The following is a 20,800-nucleotide window of genomic DNA, read 5'->3' as shown; positions in this document are numbered from 1 at the left end:
AGGTTTCACTAGAAGCTCCCAAATGGAAGTCAAGTGAAAGCTTCCAAGTAGAATTGAAGTGAGGTGAAGCAGCTCTTAAGTGCATGGTAGTGTCAACCCCAAGAGTTTTAACTCACTCTTCTAATGACTTGAAGTGTGATTTTATCTTAGTAGCTCCAAAAATCCATCATTAAAAACTCTATTCGCTGTTACCTCCTTCAGTACTGCTCGCTAAACAACCCCAGAGGTTGGTAGTTCCTTCCATAAACCCTCCCAGCACCTAAGCTTAGCATCTATCTGCCACATAGTTAAATTTCTTCTGTAGGCTATATGTTTTGAATGAGTCTCCAGTGCTTCACAGTCTCTCTCTGATATGGTAAATATTCAAATTTGGATGAATAAGCGACACATATTCTCTTCAGCACAGAAACCTTTTTCCCCCATTTTAATGCAAGAATAATGAAACTTTTAACTCAAAATCCACAAGTTAAAAATGACCAATTACGTCTGTGCCTAATCAAACCTGAAAACCAAATTGTCTAACTACCTCCACAGTATGGTTTCTGCATTCTTTGCCAAAATCTCCTGAGAAGAAACTCAGACACCCTTACCCTTGCCCCATCTGGCAGCTTAGTAAGAAAATGACTTAGGTAAACTCAACATATTAATTATTAATTCAGGCTAATTCTAGTTGCTGAGTATAGTGGCAAGCTTCATCTTTTAATAATATCATTTCCTTAGCTTAAAAAGCTCCATTACACAGTCACTTACATATGCCTAGCTCCTTTTTCTCTCTAAAGTTGGGATGTCTTTTCCACTGGTAGATCCAGTGTATCTATGCTGAATTTAAACATGACTCTCTATGGGATAATGAGAGTTCAGGGAATGTTACGTCCTTTGCCAGTTCTCTGCTTTTATGTTATTCCCCGAATAAACCCTATTTTACATTAATATTGCATGTGTTCATGAAGCAGGTCCCCCATGTTCCCTCTATGTGACATAGTCCTCAGATTTATGAAGGGACATTTACTTGCAAGCTTGCTTAGAATCATGATGGAATAGTTATTTTATCACTCTCCCCTGTTTTATCAACCTTCATAAAGAATCATACTGTGTGAGCCCTACATTTTATCAGAAGAATTTTCATGAGATGAAACAGGAGTTCTCTTCATTTAGGTCCAGTGACAACTCTAATCACTTCCACTAACTTCTCTATCAGCTATTCAGCTGAGTTTTGTCTCCAATTATATCCATATTACCAGATGAATTACTACTCAGACTCTGCAGATTTTATCTTTAGTGCTGTTCTGTTCCTGGTAAGCTTCCAGAAACCAGCTTTTCTGGAAACTTCTCCTGAGAGGTAAACTTTCCAGAGCAGAATCTACCCCTCCTGCATATGCTGTGAATACTAGATTATTTACAATATTCTATGAAACTATTTTTCCTTCTTTCCTGTAAACCAAGAGCATGGCAAACTTCTTCTTAAAAGGCCAGGAGTAAAGATTTTAGGCCTATGGGCAACTACTCAATTATGCTGTTACAATGTGAAATCAGGCACAGACAATATGTAAACATATGCACATGGCAGTTTTTTAACAATGATTTGTTTGTCAAAAGCCAGTGTGCCCATGAACCACAGTTTGCCAATCCCTGCTCTAAACTCTTACAATTTCTAGTCTTCATATATCAGTATTATAATTATCTTAATTATATAATTAATAATTATCTTAATTTAAGATAATTATCAGTATTATAATTATCTTAAACTTACAAGGGTTTATTGACACTGGTGCTAAAAATTAAGTTCAATATATTTTATCAATTAAAACTGAGATCAATATAATAACTGTTCTGGGAATATTTGTGATAATATGAGTTATAAAAAAATTCTCTTTATTTGTTGGTTAACCAGAAAATTTAAGTGACTAAAGCACATTCACTGATAACCATAGTTAACTTAGGTATTCCCTAATTATGAAAATAGAGGTGATAATTTATAATAATAATTAACCTATTAAAAACAAACATAATCAAATGAACAAAAGACTAAGTATATTACAATAAATCTACACAATGGACAGTAACGGTGGGACTACAGTGATCTCTTCTTTTCCCCTATATTTTCTAGAACCAACATCTATGATTTTTGCAATAAGAAAAAGTTTCTTTAAAGCACATGATGACAAGCTAAAAGTGTTTAAATTTTTTATTTAGTTTGAAAACAAAAATAGACTTGCAATTAAATTTAAGAAAAACTCAACCATTCTATCCTATGCTCCTCTTTTAAAAACAATATTTACATCAAGAATAAATAAGTTAAAATTTTCATTTACCTGTCGATTCCTCTCATCCATTATGCGTGGATTTGAATTTTCTTCCGCCCCATTTTCAATCACCTTTCCTTCCTTATATTCCAAACATTTAATTCAAAATGTATTTTCTTCAATACCCTAATGCATCGTACACAGCTTCTATTATTTCAGCTTCTGGTGCAAGGGCTACAGCTGAAATTTTCTAGAAGATCCAAAAGAAAACACAAATTAGAAAATTTAAGTTCTAGAAGTTTGTAAATCATGGAACTGTTATACAAATTTCAAACTTACCTCTACGCTGCACATAGGCACATATTAGTTGAAATTCCTGGTTACATATTGGTAGTTAACTTGAAGCTTTGTTAACGTCACCCCTAAGAAATCCCTTGAATCTTTTTGTGCCTCTAGCTCTGGCTGAAAATAAGCTTTGAGTTTTTCTCAATGCATAAAGTAAAAGCAACAAGAGCCAATACTTATTGGGATTTTTCTATGTGCCAAGAATTTTTCCATATACCTGATATATCTTAACTCATTCAATCCAAACAGCATTCTTTTTGGTTTAATTATCGTCACCATTTTATAAATAAGGATACTGAGGCAGAGAGATCCTAAATAAATATGTCCAAGGTAACACACACAGTAAAGGGCAGGACTTGGAATATGAACTCAGGGACTCTGGCTCCAGAATTTCTCTGCTTGGAAAATATCCTTGGAAATATCCTTGGAAAGTTTCTGATGTCCTCCATGTCAAAGGATGAACTAATAATCTGGGTAGCCCCAATCTGCCCTTACAAATGATTCTTGCAAACTGCCCTAGCTACCACCCAAATTACTGTCAATCCATAAAGGCACCATATTATTTCATAATAATGTCCACTTATTAGATGAAATATTGTTCCTTTTAGCCATTTAATAAAATTCTCCTAATTTATCAAGATTCAGTTCCCCCGGATAGAGTAAACCATAGCACCTTATATTCTGTGGCTATTTGTATAATAAATTCTAAGTCCATATTCCTGAGACCATGAATCCTTCAAGAACAGGATTTTTTTTTTTTTTATTCCATTTATCCCTGTAATTCAATGACTGGCAATGATATCATCTGTCATGTTCCGAATGACAGTTGTGTCAAAGACCTAGTGTTTTCAAAACTTACATAATAAAATATTTACAAGGGAATAAAAGACAAATACTAAAATACAATAATAAATTCTCAGGGGAATTTCTTATATTGTGCATATACAGCCATAAAACTTTAAAAGTTCTGTGCAAATCCATGTTTGATTAAATCTGGCTTTTGCTCAAAAGCAGTGAATTTTTCATTTCTTAACACTACCATCATAACTATAAGCATGGCATGTCTTACGTATCTTCCCTTGTATTCTTTCATTTCTTCATTCATACAAACATTAACTGAACATCTATTAACAATTGATAACCTATTATTATCTGGCCCTTTGTGGAAAAAGTTTGCCAACCCCTGGTATAATCAACCTTTCTTTTCACGCTCAGTAATATCTGTCCACTCACCTTGCATGCACTCTTTTCACGCTTGTTACCAGCAGGTAGCTTAAAAGAATAATGGTCCCCATTACACTTTCTTAGCACTTTGTAATTTACAAATACACACATTCTCCTGTTAAGGGGCCCACAAGCTGTCATCAGTATCATCGATGTAGGAATAAGGAAGCCGACGTGAACAGGATAATTGGCTGCTGAAGGGAGATTAAAGAGTTAGACTTTTACTGGAGTGTCCTGGATCCTCCACTCTTTTCACAGTGCCAAGATCCAGGAGAATTCAAAATTAGAATGCCCAGCTCTGTGCGGAGAAGACGAGACTTGGGAGTCAGAAAGACCGAATTTCGAATCCTACTTGTTCTACTTCCTATCTTTGCGTTCTTGCACAATTTACTTAAAATTCAAGACATGAGAACATCTCCAAAAGGGCCAAAAAAGATACTTACTTTACAGATTATTTGGAGAAAAATTGATTCATTGAAAGGCTGTCTCTGGGCCAGACACTTTACTAGGCTAATTGTATGTAGAGGGAACCAAATAGATGTGGTCTCATGAGATAATACTCTTATACTGTACCAAGCACAGGTCCTTATATGTAACCTCTCAGAAAGCGATACTGGTGTGGCCTTTCTGTTAGTATTGCTGTCTTACTAGTATGATTGTTATTAAGGTGGGGGATGTGTTTAGGAAGACTGGAGGAAAAAGCTCAATGAAGGTGGTCAGCCAACCAAGTCCCTTCCTTCATTCCAACCATCCCTTTCCCTCTGATACTTTCATCACAACAGAGCTAGAGGGCTGGTAATGAAGTCTCAGGACAGTGCCCCAATCCTCACAAGCACAGCTCATTGACCTGTGCATGCTTCCTCCATGGCTCTCCTCCAAGGCAAAGCTTCTACTTAATGCTATTCCCAGGGTCTAGAGCAGGTGTTATAAGCACCACCTGTATACTACTTACCCCTGCCTGTGAGCAACACCATTATTGAGCCCAAAGGGATCCTTCTTAGCCCATTCTTTGGTACACCCAAGTAGCCCTATGGTCTCGCAAGCTTGCCCAACAGAAAAGGAAAGCCCACATGACGCACACAGCCTCCAAATTAACTCACATTCCCACCCACTGTCCCCTCACACTGCTGCCCTGCTATTCCTGAATCACACCAGGCACTCCTCTGCCTTCCTGGAGCCTGGACACTTACTCTTCTCTCCTCTAGAGAAGCTCTTTCTCCAGGCACCGACACACTTGAATTCCTTGCCTCCTCTAGGTCTTTGGGTAAATGCAACCAGGCCAGAAGAGGTCTTTCCGGACTTCTCTGTTCAAGCACTCCCAATCACCTTCTCTGCTTTGTTTTTCTCTATTACACCTGGCCCTCTCTGAACATATCTGTAGCCTGCCCCCATTGGGACCAGGATGAGATCTCCACGAGATAGTGGGTGTTTGTTCGGTTGACGGTTGTGTTCCTGGTGTCTACAGCAGCATCTGCACATAGTAGGCACTCAACAGAGGAGAAAGGAGGGAGGAAAGAAGAAGAAAGAGGCCAACCCCACAGAAGATCCTGGAACACAGCTGACGTGCCCGTCTCGTGGACACGGTGATGGAGAGGAATGATCCTGGAGATAAATCACTAACAGTACAGAACACATAACTGAAAGGTAGAGAAATTAATGTACCTGTTCAGTTGTGCCAGGTGTAAGCTAGTTCCTCTGTACTGCTTTGTCACTGTGCTTCCCTGTGGTCACGAAACTGAAGCTCTGTGGTTGGCTGGTAGTTTTTCTGGAAACCTCCCAATAAGGTAAGGTACTTCTCTAAACCACTCAACTCATCTGCATAAGCTAGCACCGACACTAGTTATTTAAAACCTCAACTGCCAAATGAAATCTCAGAAAATCCCCAGTGGGCGACTACATGGACATGTGGTGGTAGGAGGCAATAATCCTCTCATTCAGGATTATTAGTTGCTGAGCACAACAAGGCTATTCAACCACTATAATTATCCTCACCTTTAAAAAGGCACAGTGGACACACAAAAATAACTACCTTCCTTCGAGGGGCACCTGCGTGGCTCAGTCGACTGAGTGCCCACCCAGCTCTCGATTTTAGCTCAGGACATGATCTCAGGGTGCTGGGATCAAACCCCGCATTGGGGGTTCCGCACTCAGCATGGAGTCTCCTGGAGCTTCTCTTTCTCTCTCTCCATCTTCCCTTCCCCCTGCTTGTGTGAGCTCTCTCTCTAAAATAAATAAATCTTAAAAAAGAAAAATCTCCCTTTGACTACCAACTTTTTTAGATCAGCGGCTCTGAGTCGTCTCATTTCCAAACTCCTGATGTACATAGAGTTTTGCACTTGGATTCAGACAGTCCTGGATTTAGCTCCTGGCTCTAACACCAGCTTGATGATGTTAGGTAAGTCATTAAACCTTCCGGCCCTCATTTCATTCTGGGAAATGTAATGGTAGAAACCACTATAATAACTAATAAATACAAAGGTAATATGCAAACCATGTCAAGTGCTTGTGCCCTCAAGCTATTTGAGCTAAAAGCCTTTCATTTTTTTTTTTTTGGCCTTAAAATTTTGCATGAAACTCAGCAACTTGGCTTATTCCCTGCCTGAGTTGGAGTGGATATGCCCTCCCTCTTCAGGCCCTTTCCTGACCACCTGCTACATGACTCCTCCCCATTCACCTTGCCCAGTGATCCAGCACGTATCAGGGGCCCGGACCACCTCAGATCTTCGTCATTGTCTTTGTGAAATCTGGGCCTATGCTCAACTCCACCACCATCAACACCAAGGAGGGGAACCAGAGGCAACTTTCTGTATTTTCTAAATACCTGACTTTATAAAGCAGAAGAGAGTATCTTATAAAATGAGTACCAGGGAAGGAAGTGAGAAGAACAAAGGCAAGGGGGGAAAAAAGGAAGAAAAAAGAAGCTACTCTACCCCTGGGTCTCCTTAACTGTATTTAACCTGACACTTAGGAATTCCTTTAGAGCCCGCCCTCCTTCCCCCAGGCCTCCATGTATCACCACCTTCCCCAACCCAGCGGCAATTCATGCAGCCCCACAGTACCTAGCATGGCCTGTGGCTTGAAAATCAGCTGTGGAGAAACATGAGTCAATATATTTCACGTAAGGGCCTGTGGGTGGCTCAGTTCGTTGAGTGTCCAGCTCTTGGTTTTAGCTCAGGTCATGATCTCAGAGTCCTGACACTGAACCCCACGCAGGGCTCCACGCTCAACATGCAGAATTGGCTTGAGATTCTTGCTCTCCCTCTCCTTCTTCCCACCACTTAAATGATTATTTTAAAATGTGTGTGTGTGTGTGTGTGTATATATATATATATATATTTTTTTTTTCCCACATAAATGAGATGTGCAGAAAGCTGGAATGGAAAGAAAAAAAGGTGTCTGTTCCTCAGGAGCTCCCAGTCTAATAAGAGATGCCAACTTCAAGGGGCGCCTGGGTGGCTCTGTGGGTTAAAGCTTCTGCCTTTGGCTCAGGTCATGATCCTAGGGTCCTGGGATCGAGTCCCGCATCAGGCTCTCTGCTCAGCGAAGCCTACTTCCTCCTCTCTCTCTGCCTGCCTCTTTGCCTACTTGTGATCTCTGTATGTCAAATAATTTTTTAAAAAATCTTAAAAAAAAAAAGAGAGAGAGAGAGATGCCAACTTCTAAACAACCAATGAAAATACAAAATGGTGGATGGGATTGGCAATAAAAAAGGTGCCCTTTGCCACCTCCTATCCCCAAGTTTTGGTGATGACAGCAAGCAGGATAAAACTGTAAGACCACCTTTCATCCATCAGAAGCCAGACATACAAAGTCATGTAAAGGAGAAAATCTGGTTGCCGGGCAACCATGTGAGGTTCTCATCCTGACTGAAAGTGATAATTACACAGCTAATCAAATAGTGTGTCAATCCCAAAGAGGACAAGGTCATGCAAGAAGACCTGGATAAAAGTTTGTACTTACTCCTGAACCCTATGGAGGGAAGAGAGAGCCCAGCCCACAGGACTCTAAGAACCTTGGCCTCATGGCCTAGGCAGGTTGGCATGTGGGCATCATGTCATTGGCCCAAGCCAACAAAATGTGAGTATGTCAAGTCCTCATTCGGAATTCAATCGCTATTGGGAGATGGATGGCTATCTACACCATTCTCTTCTCAGGCATTTGAGTCCACAAAACAGTCTCCTGATTCTATGTGACTTGTAATGCAGGCTGACTTCAGGGAGCCAATACACCCAACAGGCTCTCCAAAGTATTTCTAGGCCCTGATATAATTATTGCTCACTCCACTTTAATGAAGTTGATGCTCATTATGATTTGACTTCCCAAATAACTTGATAATAATGACACAGTGAGCTGTTTATATCAAAATAAATAGGAGAGTCTACATAGTATTTCATTCTCATTGCATATGAGTCACCATTTGTAATTTCTAGCTCAGTCTCATGGGTATTGGGTTATCATGAGGTGGTACTCTGAGCCAGATGGCCAGTGGACAGTTAATAAGGTCTTGGAAGCTAATGATCTTCTCAGGGTCTTACTCAGTGACACTTTTGCCGACTACCCATTTGCCTTCCCTTCCCTATTTGCTCCAAACCCTTTCTCCCTCTACAGATTTCTAGAGAAAGCAGAATGAGGTTAGTGTTCCATGACAGCAAAAGTGACATGCTGTGTAAACAAAGGTAGGGGGAAGATACAGATTATATCGTCAGGAAACCCAGACAAGGAAAAGAAATTTTCAGCTGGGCTTTGAAGGATTGAGAGAATTTATGGGAGAGGAGAAGACAGATGTGAGATGGGTCTCTGAAGATTACAGAGACCATGAAAAGCAAGGAAAGGGGAACAGTCTAACATCATTTCATGTCATTTCATGGGTGCCACCTGGTGCATAATGGTGATGTTGCCAAGAAACAAATGTTTGTATCTGTGAGAGCACTTCAGAGAGACAGAATTCTGCCAGAACCAGTTGTGATCAGGTTTCTGTGGACTATCCAGTGTGGTATGAATCTGGGACCCAGGAGAAAAGTCTGGAGACTCCTCTTCCAGCAAATGCATCCTTTATTCTAAAATGACTTTCTTTCACTTTGATCTTAGGGATGACTGAGCACGACAGTGAGACTGTTCCATACTTGACTATTTCAGACTTCCATGTGACGTCTCTACATTCTCACATTCTTTTTTCCTCTTCCCTCTTAATTTTTTTCTTTGCTTTCTCATTCCATTTCCCCTAAATGTAAGCCCGCGCCTCACTTCATTGCTGACCCTGACAGGAGTGGGGAAAAAACTGGAAGACACTCAGCCAACATCATTATCTGGGGTGTTATCCCACTGCTGCAGGTTCAGCCTTGAAGTTGCCCTTGGACATAAAACATGGGAGACAAACATCAATGGGTACTTGAACCACAGATGCTCCTTGCTTTACCCCTCCCCTCTCTGGAAAGCTACAAATAATATCAGCCACACCACGAATACTCAGCAAACATCTTATTGTCTTTGTGGTACCCCAATATGGTGGAAGGAGATAAAAGGGGGATAGGCAGAGCAATGCACTTGACCACATGTGATCCCATAGGCCTGACTAGCTACAGTCCAGTCCACGCCAATCCTTTCTTCCCTCCTCATTGCTTCTCCCATTCCATGAGAGTGATAGTAACCTGTCCACTATTCATCAGGAAGAAAAGAGATGACCTGTATCCTAGATACAGATTCACCAACCCCCAAACTCACATGACATGGATTCACCAGAACTTCCATCTTCATTGAAAAAAAGACAGAGACAAACACATTTAGATTTAAGGCTAGTATCAGACTTGGGCTGAAAAGTCTACACCTGTCTAAATCTCTCTGTTTTCAGTGAAATCATATAGATAGAAATTTCATTTACAGTATGTTTCTTTCCAAAAAATCCTAAACAAATAAAGAAATTCTGACTTTAATGAAATTATACACTGAAGAGAACTTACAACAAAGACACTGATAAAAACTGTATGAACCTGAATGGATTCATTACTATCGTTGATTTCCTCATATGTAAATAGTGATTGAGCACATGCTCTGTGTCAGGCACACAGCAAGGCCCCAAGAAAACAAAGACAAATTAGACATGACTCCTTTAGACCTACCCACAGACCAAATTACACAGCCTAGTGGGGAAGATAAGCAAGGGAGTGGTAACTTCTATACCATGTAATAAATTTTAGATCCTCAGGTAGTGGGAGAAGCCCACTCAATATGGTGGAAGGGAGCTCAAAAGGGGGATAGACAGAGCAATGCACTTGACCACATGTGATCCCATAGGCCTGATTAGCTATAGCCCAGTCCCGCCATCCTCTGCAAACCAAGCAGATATGTAGCACTCAAGTGACCATGGGAGGATCAGTCTCAGTTTCTACTTTGCACGTCCTAGGACAGGAAAATAGAAGCAGAAGATTTGTATTCAAAAAAGAGGTTTAGAGAGACCTGGCTGACTCAGCTGATGAAGCACGTAACTCTTAATCTGAGGGTTGTGGGTTTGAACCTCAGATTCAGGGCACAGATGACTTCAAAATAAAATATTAAAAAAAGTTTGCTTTCTCTTCATGGGTGAGTTAAAAAGGAAAATTATTTAAAATATTTTTTTAAATTATTCCAAGAGTTTTGCATTTAGCCCAGAAAAGAGAAAGTAACCACTACCAACCATCCATTTACCATCCATAAACAGCCCCTCAACAAAGACCACCCTTCCTAGCACATATCACACCAGAAAGTTCCTCAAACACCTATGTCAGGGGCAGCAAAATGCTCACCACCTCCTTACCACCCCACTCACACTTCAGGTTGTGTCCACCATATTTCCTCACCTATCAAATCTACGCCAACTTGCGCAAGCCCTCATGTCCTGTCACAATGCCTGTCTGTCCCAACACACTGATATCCTCCAACCACCAGGCTGCCAAGAGGCAAGGCTTAGATGTTTTGCACAGACAGTTCCAATATCTTCTTGCCTCTTATGCTTTCTTTAGAGCTACACAAAGCTGTCTCTTAATACCTCGTAACTTAAAGGCAGGGTTTCATAGTTCATGGTATAATATTCTGTTGTGAGAAGATGCTATAATTTAATTATTAATTTTCCTGCAGCTGGATTCTGAAGGTACTCCATTTCACTACTAAAAACAGAGGTAAGCAGACTTTATAAAAACTATTCTTCGACTTTCTTCTGGTGCTAAAGTTAGTTTTTCCCTAGAGTTTTTTCCATCATCTCTGGACTGTCCCACTAAAAGTGGTTAGAAACATGCAAGGAATGGTTGTTTTAATGACCAAAGCTGGGGGCATAACTTATACACAGTGGGAGCAAATCAGAGTTACGAAAGGTATCTTACAAGAGACAAGTGTCCTGCCCAAATTAACAATAAGACCTCATTGAGAAACACCCTATCTCGGAGTTGAATTGTTGACTTGTAAGTTATGTGTGTCCTAAACTTGACTATCTAGGTATTACCAAACTGTTTTCCAAAATAGATATATTAATTAATATATTTAACATCAGCCAATAAGTTCTGTTGTGCAATCTCTTTGCCTGTAACTACTATTGCAAGATTTTTTTTTTTTTAATATTTGCCAATCTGAAATTGTGAAAGTGGACCCATTATTCTATTGGTTGATCACTTTGTTTTCTCTTATCTGAAATAGTACTTTCAAAATTTTGATAATGCTTCCTTGGTACTTTCAGCTGAAAAACTCTCCACCCTATGTATAGCTTTTTAAAAAAATTAGGTGTCGAGATCCACATCTGAAAAAATTTGATGACTTCAATTTACCAATATTTTTTTTCTTTGCATGTTATGTTCGTGTGTGTGGCATGTATATGGTGGGTACAATTTAAAAATCCTTAGGATCACTAATATATTTTCATTTATTTTCTTGGTAAAGCTCTGAAGTTTTGCATTTCACAGTTATTTGTTCTATCCTAAATTGTTTATGTGTGGTTTTGTGGGGGCGGGGTGAGATTTTGGTTTTCCATCTGTGTACATAATTGAATTTCAAATAAAACCTACCCTACCTCCCAGTGATATATTAGGCCATCTTAACTAGATATATAATTTCCATATATAAGGTCCATACCTAGTTATTGATACTTGTGCCAATATCACATAGTCACTACAGGTTTGATATCCAGCTGCATAAGGTCCCATCTTCTTGTGGTTCTTCTGATTGGTTTCCTTTTTCTCTGCTCTTCCATATAAATTTCAGATCTGCGTATATTTGTCTAATACTGCCACCCCAAATAAAAGTAGTGAATATTTTAGTTGGCAGTTGCTTTACAAATTAATCTGAGGACAGCTTCAAGATACTGTTATCTTCCTAGCCATGAATATGGTTATTTTCTATGTCTTTTTTTGGTAATAGACTTTTTTATTTTTAGAGCAATATTAGATATATACAATAATTACACAAAAGTAACTATGTTCCCATATATCTCTTCTTCTGCCCAAAAACATTTCTCCAATGATTGCCATCTGTCATTAATGGGATATATTTGTTAGAACTGATGAAGTATTACTGATATATTATAATTAACTGAAGTTCATAATGTACCTGAGGGTTCGCTCTTTGTAGTATACGTTTCTGAGTTTGGACATGTGTATAATGTCATGAATCCACCATTACAGTATCATACAGAATAGTTTCTACTCCCTTAAAAATTTCCTCTGCTTGACCTATACATTCCTCCTCCCCTCCCCCAACCCCTGGCAACCACTGATCTTTTTACTATCTCTATAGTTTTTGCTTTTTCCAGAATGTCATATAGTTGGAAACACACATTACACAGACTTTTCAAACTGGCTTCTTGCACTTAATAATATTTATTTACATTTCCTTCATACTTTTTTGTGGCCTGATAGATAGCTCACGTATTTTTGTTGCTGAATAATATTCCATTGTATGGATTGCCACAGTTTGTTTATCCATTCAGCTGTTGAAGGATATTTTGGTTGCTTCAATAAATTTGAATGGTAATTATGAATAAAGTTGTTATAAATTTTTGTGCACAAATTTTTGTGGAAACATAAGTTTTCAGCTGATTTGGGTAAAGATCAAGTAGCAAGAACACTAAATTATATGGTATATAACTCTTAACAGTCTTTAACTGATCATCAGTTACATTGTATACATTTTCATAATAGGCAACTTGCACATATTTTGTCAAATTAATTTCTAGGTACTTCATGGTTTTACAGTAATTGATATTTGTATTATATTTTCATTTTTAGTAGCTACTACAGAGGAAAACAATTGACTTTTATACATGGATTCTAATTCCTAACATCTTGTTGAGGTCATTTATTAATTCTAATAATTTCTCTGTAAATTATAACTTTAGTTTTCAATGTAGACCACTAAATTATTTTCAAATGATAACAATTTTGTTTCATCTTTTCTAAAATACCTATGCTTTTTCCTTTCTGCACTGAATGGGGCTTCCAATTCAATAAGTAACAGAATATTGGTAATATTTTCTATATTGTTTTTCCTGATCAGGCTCTCAAAGGCTTTATTAGTTTATTAACTTTTCTAAAGCTAACTTTCCTTTGTTGATTTTATGTATTGATTCCTGATGTGGGGTTTGATCCCATGACCTAAGCCAAAACAAAGAGTTGGACACTCAAATGACTACACCACACAGGTGTCCCCATCATACCAATTTTTAATATGTTTTAAAATTAGTTTTGGTAGACACAAGCCATGAGTGTGTGTGAATGTGGACTCTAGAATTTCTACATGGGGAAGGACTGAAGGCTGTAATTCACCTGGAAGTGGTATCTTAGGGGAAGAATCTTAAAGTTGTACTTGCCTAGAAAACTACTGGTGTGTAGATTGTATATTTATTTGGTGTGGTTCTGGGTAATAGAAACTGATCGAGATGAGGGGAAACATATATTACACAGACTTTTCAAACTGGCTTCTTGCACTTGGTAATATTTATTTACATTTCCTTCATACCTTTTTGTGGCTTGAAAGTACATTAATTTTTATTCCAAACAGCTTTCTGAAGACAAGCTGCCACTGTGAGTGTAAGTTTACAAATCTACATTCATGGTAATAAAGGGATTGGACAGAAAAAAAAAAAAAACTCATTCATTCTTTCTGTACCCTTTGTGTTTGATTTGCCATTTTTTGTTGCCTTTTTTTTAAATTCTTGAAATAGAAAATTAGATACTGATTTTTGGACTCTACTAGTCTCTTATTTATCCATTTAATGCTACAAATTTCCGTCTAAGCACTAAATGAGCTGCATCAAACAAGTTTTGGTGTGTCATGTTTTCATTACCACATAACTCAAAATATGTCCTAATTTCCATTTTAAGTTCTTCTATAGGAGAGTTTTTGTTGGTAGTGGTTTTGTTTGTTTTATTTTTTTAGAGGTATAGTGCTTAATTCTAAAACATAAATGGGATTACCCAGTTATCTTCATGTTATTGACTTCTAGCTTAATTCCTAAGAATTGAGTCAGAAGGGAAAATCCATATGTTTTCCATTCCTCTGCAAATGGAGGCTTTCTTTATGATCCACCTTATGGCCTATCTGCAATTCTTGGGTTCTATGTATGTCAACTATTTGAAGCCAATTGTGTTGCTTAGACCTATGTTCTTCTGATTCTGCTCTTTTATTGTTTTATCAGTAAAGAAGGGAGGTACTGAACAACAGTAATGATATTGAGTTAACAGGACTCAATAAAAGGAATGAGAGGGAGGAGGATGTCAGGATTGAGCTGAGCCCAATTAAAAAATACTAGAGCTATTCACTCATTGATTGTGGGATCAGTCTTGGTTTCTCTGTATTTCAGAAGTTCAGCTGGAGAAGCCATTTGGGTAGCTGAGTACATGACTATAGAGCTGACAGATCAGGTCTAGAAAAAAGAGTTTGGAGAGATTGGCGTTCAGATTATGGTCACTGTAGGCATAATAATGGATGACCTTGCCAAGAAGAGTATGAAATGGAAAGATGGCATGAGCCTCAAGGACCTCCAGCACTGAGCAGTCTGTTAGAGCAGGATAAATTTGCGAAAGACATTAAGATGATATAGCCAGAGGATGAAAAAAAGTGTGGTGTCACCTTATGACAACTAGAAACCAAAACAGAGATAACAAGGGAAGGGCACTGTATAGAGGAAGTGGTCAAGAGCTTCAAGACCTGCTTGTAGATAACACCAGTCCTGAGAGCTCCCACTGGTGCAATGGAGCTTCTTGGTCATCTGCGTATGACTTGTTGTGGGGGCAGAAACGGGAAAAAAAAAAACCTGACTGGGGTAAATTTTGAAGGGTGTGGGAAAGGAAAAACTGAAGACAAAAGATAAAATTAGGCTGAATGGGAAGGATGTAGGTCAAGCTGAGAACACTTGATCATGGTAAGAGGTAGACAGACGTAATATCTTGCTAAAGGTATATGTTTTTCTGGCTACAGTGTTCAATGAATGATTATCTCTTGACAAAATTGCTCCCCACCACTTGCCAGTGCATATATGCATGTACACACACAAACACACACACACACACACACCCATAAACACACAGACACTCAATTTTCTTGATTCCTTATTGGAATATTTCTTATCTGTCATGGAACTACAGACCTAAATTTTGAAAATCAAGCACTGTCCAATAAACAAATGCACACCCCTAACAATACATATCAAGTGTAATAGAAAGTAATTTACTTCTTCGCACACTTGAGTTTAATGGCCTCCTATTAAACCACACACACTGACCTCTAAACCAGTGTCTACATTGCAGAACAACTGCCAAACCTCAAATGTCCTGCTGAACATGATTATCACATTTAAAGACACTTCTTCTAGGAAACTACCTGCAGAAGCAGAACACTTGAAGTATCTTTAGAACCTTACTGGCAGAGGTATGGAATTAGGGAAAGATGATAAATTCCACTAAAAATCGTATCCCTCTTGAGTAAATGGCATGTTATAGAAGCCATCTTAGGATATAAAAGTGTGACTAAAAGGTAAGCCCAAAGACAGACATTAATTTAGAACAAAAGAATCCTTAGACACATCTTCCTACGCCCTTTCTGGTGTGAAACAGAACGAGTTAATCAAACTGTGCATACCCATCAGTTACCAAATCAATATAAGTATTTCAGAATACAAAGCAAAATCTTTCAGAAATATGGCTCTGCCTATCAAAAACAAAAAGAAACTTTTACACACAAATACCTACCTTTCAAATAAACATCACACATAGTTTATCATTGCCCTACTTTCAAAACCCCAAGCCAGTGGTTTCTTTTACAACAGAAACTTCCAAAGCACTCCCCAAGCCCAAGTGAAGCCTATGTCAACGAAAGCAGCAAACACTAATTGTCTCTCTGAAGAATGATTATGCTTCCTCAAAGAAGACAGGACAACTCAATAATTCTAATATGCTATGGACAATTTTATTGATGACTTCTCCACATTTGCAACCAATTTAAAAACATATACTCAAAGAAAATCACATCTTCCTACCCATAAGGCCATCTGATATAAAAATAATATTTTCATGCTTTCCTCAATTAAAAGTGATGGAGGAGTCATTTCACTCAGCATAATCTCCTCCAGCCCCATTCATGTTGATATAAAAGTTGGGTATTCCTCCTTTTCTGATGGTGGCATAATATTCATTGCATATATGGACCATATCTTCTTTATCCATTCATCTGTTGAAGGGCATCTTGGCTCTTCCCACAGTTTGGTGACTGTGGCCATTGCTGCTATGAACACTGGGGTACAGATGGCCCTTTTTTTCACTACATCTGTATCTTTGGGGTAAATACCCAGTAGTGCAATGGCAGGGTCATAGGGAAGTTCTATTTTTAATTTCTTAAGGAATCTCCACACTGTTTTCCAAAATGGCTGCACCAACTTGCATTCCCACCAACAGTCTAAGAGGGTCCCCTTCTCCACATCCTCTCCAACACTTGTTGTTTCCTGTCTCTTTAATTTTGGCCATTCTAACTGGTGTAAGGTGATAGATATCCCAGTGTGGTTTTGATTTGAATCTCCCTGATGGCTAGTGATGAAGAACATTTTTTCATGTGTCTGTTAGCCATTTGTATGTCTTCTTTGGAGAAGTCTGTTCATGTCTTCTGCCCATTTTTTGACGTGATTATCTGTTTTGTGTATGTTGAGTTTGAGAAGTTCCTTGTAGATCTTGGGTATCAGCCCTTTGTAGTGTCATTTGCGAATATCTTCTCCCATTCCATGTGTTGCCTCTTTGTTTTGCTGTTTCCTTCTCTGTACAGAAGCTTTTGATCTTGATGAAGTCCCAAAAATTCATTTTCACTTTTGTTTCCTTTGTTTTTGGCGACATGTCTTGAAAGAAGTTGCTGGAGATTATGCTGAGTGAAATAAGTCAAGCAGAGAGAGTTGATTATCACATGGTTTCATTTACTTGTGGAGCAAAAGGAGTAACACGGAGGACATTGGGAGCTGGAGAGGACAAGTTGAGTTGGGGGAAATCAAGGGGGAGATGAACATGAGAGACTGTGGACTCTGAGAAACAAACTGGGGGTTTTGGAGGATAGAAGCGTTGAGGGTTGGGTAAGTCTGGTGATGGGTATTATGGAGGAATGTATTACATAAAGCACTAGGTGTGGTGCATAAAGAATGAATTTTGGAACACAGAAAAAAAAAAAAGTGATGGAGGAGAACAGAGAAATCCAATTCTTAGACAACCAGGCAGGCACTCTCTCTTGGAACATCTGTCAAAATTGTTTAGATAGGGAGATTCTAGTAAACAATTCCATCATCTGGTGTAAAAATGACAGAACTAGCAGAAAGTATAACTTTATGATATACACAAACAGCCTCTGTTTACACCGAACATTGTCAACCACAACACAACCTTTTCCTTTGCTGTTTTTAGTCATTCATTGATTCAATAAATATTTGCTGGTATCTAGGCTCTATGGCATTACAGCCACTGGGGATACATCAGTGAACAACACAGAGTCCTTCCTTTCATCCAACTTGTGTTCTACTTGGAAGAGATAGACAACAAGCAAACATACATTGACTATGTTGGTCACGTGATGGCAAAAGGAGTGAGAGCTGAGGGGAAGGGGTGGCTGCAGGCAGACAGCCAGGCAGCCATCTTTACATCATGAGTCAGGAAAGCCCCCTCAGATAAGATGAGCAGAGAACGAAAGCAGTGAGGGAGACAGCCAAGTGGATGCTTGAAAGGGAAGCACCTCCCACACAGAAAACAGACAAGGAAGTGCGCAGGTCCAGAGCAGGGCAGAGCTATCTGGAAGACTGACAAACAGGAAGGAGGCCAGGCCTGGAGCAGAGCCAGGGGAGGAACTGGGAGAAAGTGTGTTCAGAGGGGAGCAGGGATCAGATCAGGCAGGTCCTTGTGTGCCAGTGTGAGGACGCTGTGTTTTACTCGACTGGGTTGAGAAGCCACTGGAGGGTGAAAAATGATGCCAATGATTCTTTACTAGATCCTACTACATATCTGGTCCTGTGTTCACTGTCAGCAATGCTCAGAATGATCTTTTAAGTACATATTTTCACTCAAAATTCACCGATGAGGAAAATGCAACTTTTTCAGGTTTATAGCTGGAAATTGAAACCCAGGCTTATCTCAGAATTGCTCAACAGGAACCACTACTGGCATTTAGAATAGGATCATTTTTTGTTGTATGGGACTGTCCTACACACTATAGGATGAGAGTCACCAACCCCAACCTCAATCTCCCATACACTAGCAATGCCCCTTGTCACCACTACCCTCAAAAACATACACATTTTCAAAGGTAACCCCAGAGGGACACTACTTCCACTAGCTAGACCCGCTGTGCCATCCCTGCCCACTCCACCACCCTGCTCTCTCTCCTGTGTTTTATCCTGCTAGCTGAAAATGGGCGATTGAAACAAAATTCATAAGATGGGTGGGTGCATTAACATTTTTTTAAAAAAGAAAGACAGATGGATGGATGGATGGATGGATGGATGGATGACTGAAACACTCTTTAAAGTTGACTATTTTCTCCACAGAAACCATTTGTTGTAGACCTCCTCCCTTGTTTCAAGTTCTAAAACAGTATCACTGTCAAATATCACCGTTGGAACACAGCCAGGCCAGAGAACAACATAATATTCTTCAGGTTCAGAGTTGAGCCTTGAGAGACCTTGGAGTAATAAAACAATGGCTTGTAGACCTGAGGATATAATGGGCTCTGAGCAAAATACTCAGGTGAGAAGATTTTCTTCGGAATGCTAGGTCTATTAAAATGTGCTTGAGGAAAAACTGACAAGAACTACTAGGAAAAAGCTGTCCACAGTGATGTATAATCATATGCATGTGAGTCTGATCCATTCTGTCCTTCCAAACTATTATATCCCATGAGACTGCTTATATAAACACTGAAAATTAATACTGAGACATCAGTTTTTAATACGCCTTTATAAGGCAGTCATTGACAAAGATATGACTCAATATTCTCAGTGTTGTAAGCATCAATCTGTATTATTATCTGCCTAAGATATCAATTATGCCTGCAAATGAATTTGATCACAGCTTGAAAATTAGCAGAATTTGAAACCAAGCCTAAATCCTCATAATGCAATCTGTGAAAAGATGTGACTCAAGATAACCAAAGTTGCAGGGACAAATCTATATTATTATGTGTCTAAAACATTAATTATGCTTACAGCTGAAAAACAGAGCTTCAAAATTGGCAGAATTTGAACCCAAGCCCAACCAAGCCTAATTGCTGCAATAAAAGACATTTCAATGGGTGCTTTAGAAATAGCACTTGATTCTACGTGAAGAAGACAGAGTAATGTAGCTAGAATAATTAAAAAGTCCTTATATTATTAGCTTAAGCAATAATGTTAATGACAGTGTTCCACCATTTGATCCTCAATTCAGGACTGGAAACCTGGCAAACATGCTTTTCTTAAGTCCTAAAAAATCTACCAATAACATCTTAAAAGGTATAAAAATAAGAGGTTTGGTTTTTGTTTTTGTTTTTAATAATGGTTTTTTCAGGGGTGCCTGAGTAGCTCAGTGTTAAAGCCTCTGTCTTCAGCTCAGGTCATGATCCTGGGGTCCTGGGATCGAGCCTCACATCTCTGCTCGACGGGGAGCCTACTTCTCCCTCTGTCTCTGCCTGCCTCTCTGCCTACTTGTTCTCTCTCTTTGTCAAATAAATAAATAAATAATCTTAAAAAAAATAGTTGTATTTTCTGGGTTGATTCTATGTTTTCTTACCCCCAGAAAATCAATATAGAAGGGCTTCATGAGGAGTGCCTGGGTGGCTCTGTCAGTTAAGTATCTGCCTTCAGTTCAGGTGATGATCTCAGGGTCCTGGGATCCAGCGCTGTGTCGGGCTCCCTGCTCAGCAGTCTGCTTCCCTCTCCCTCTGCCCCTACCTCTCCTCTCATAAATTGCTGGCAGGAATGCAAAGTGGCACAGACACTCGGGAAAACCATTCGATGGCTTTCATACAATTACAATTGCAATGACCACACAGCTCAGAAATCCCACTTAGCAGTATTTACTCAAGAGAAATTCAAACGGATTTGCATATGAAGACCTGCACATATATGTTTATGGAAACTTTGTTCAAAATCATCAAAAACGTAAATCATCCCACTTCCCACTAACTATTAAGGAATGGATTTGAAAGACATGGCACATGTGCATACAATGGCATACCGCTCGGAAATAAAAAGGAATGAAATAATATATGAAATTTCATGGAAGAATATAAACAGTATGTTCCTGCAAGAAGTCAAAAGCAGAAAGCTAAATACTGTAATAACATTTTGGAGAAGGGAAAACTAGAAGGACAGAAATAAGATCAATGGTTGTTAGGGACAGCCAATGGGATACAGAAAGGACAGGAGAACTTCAGAGGAGTGACAGAAACCTTTTATATCATGATAATGGTCCCATATCTCTGTCTCAAGTTTGGACAACTATTTCCTAAACAAGGAAACTCTAGTATGTAAA

Source organism: Mustela nivalis (assembly GCF_964662115.1).
Source record: "Mustela nivalis genome assembly, chromosome: 6".
Classification (NCBI taxonomy): domain Eukaryota; kingdom Metazoa; phylum Chordata; class Mammalia; order Carnivora; family Mustelidae; genus Mustela; species Mustela nivalis.
Note: the sequence above shows the minus strand (reverse complement) of the source record.